Source organism: Theobroma umbraticum, unplaced genomic scaffold (assembly GCF_002168275.2).
Source record: "Theobroma umbraticum cultivar Fairchild unplaced genomic scaffold, ASM216827v3 scaffold_20.0, whole genome shotgun sequence".
NCBI classification, from domain to species: domain Eukaryota; kingdom Viridiplantae; phylum Streptophyta; class Magnoliopsida; order Malvales; family Malvaceae; genus Theobroma; species Theobroma umbraticum.
This window is the reverse complement of record NW_018397266.1, coordinates 2,076,013-2,077,497: the sequence shown is the minus strand read 5'-3', so window position 1 is coordinate 2,077,497 and position 1,485 is coordinate 2,076,013.

Below are 1,485 nucleotides of genomic sequence, written 5' to 3'. Positions count from 1 at the left end.
CCCATCACCTAAAATATTTAATGAGTGTCGTAACCTGATTAAGTCGTTGAGGCACAGTTAATATGGTATAATTTTTAATATAATAATTTTCAAGTTATTTCTCAATTCACAATTAATGGCACCGTTGAGTTTCTTTTAAAGAGGATAGCTACATGCATGATACAGCCATTTTTGTTTATGGTGCAAGACTTAGCATTCAAGATTAAAACCTAAATCTCTGACCCAATCCCATCTTATCCCTATCACTAAGTAATAGCTTGATAGCACATACTTTCGTGTCCAAAATGCAAAAGATGGCATCTTTGCCACAAGACCAAGTCTCAATTGGGCCGAAAGTTATACTTAGGCGTTCAGCTTTTCTCTGGTCCTCATAGCTTTTATTACATATATCCAAGTTGACCCCTTCCGATTCTATTCTGGGTTACCCAATCTAAGCTTTAATTTACTTTTTGATCCCATGTATTATTTATAATTGCATACTTACCACATTTTTGTTCTCTCTGATGCTAAGTCAGCCATGTGTCTGTTCAAGAGTCAAGCATGAGCCTAATTTAGGTTTAGCTAATTTGAAGAGAAATTAGTAAATAATAAAACAAATACTGTATACAACTTTTCAACGCACATATAATAATTTCATGTATCATTCCAACACTTTTGACTTGATAGTAATTATATGTATTTGGAGTAGGCCTTAAATTAATATACCTTTCTCCAAATCGATAATAATAGCCTAATTTGACAATTATTCTAACTTTATTTCATTTTCTCTTGCTGGCTTAAATTTTTTCGGTGTAAATTTAATTTGCGACTCCGTTTCTTCAATAGGTGAGCTATTGAATTTTCTACACTAAATCAATATTTAATTTTCTAGTGTTAAATATTTTAAATATATTAAACAGCAACCAACTTAAATTACATAAAGTACTAAAGTAACTAACTTGGATTAATTTTGGATTTTTAGACCAACCTCGAGGTCGCGTTGACCTATGTTGCACAGTTTGAGTCATGAGCATGACTGGGTTAGGTTGGGGTTCGGGTTTTCTAAGGGTTTTGGTCAGGAAGTGTTGAATTATATCAGGGATTATTTTAATTTTAAATTTTATATCAATTTATTTAAATATTTTAAATTTCATGTTATAAATTTATAAATATATTCCTTATGTAATATATTTCGAAGCTCGTACCAAACTTGCAAAGTATTATTTAATATTTATGAGTAATATCATGAAAAACTTTCAAATAAAAGTGAATAATACTTCAAAAGTTGTTGAGTTTCAATCAAAATTGAGTAAATATAGATTCAAATTACTTTGAATTCATATTCGACTTGTGTTTTCTTTTTTAAACTAAATTGAATTGAACTAAATTCAATTTGAGATAAATTTTACTTTTGACATTCACTACATACTCTGCTTCAAATGCAATGGCAACACAGCAGGCAAGAATCCTAATTTTTTTATAAGCTTCTACAAAGCAAAAAGTCCA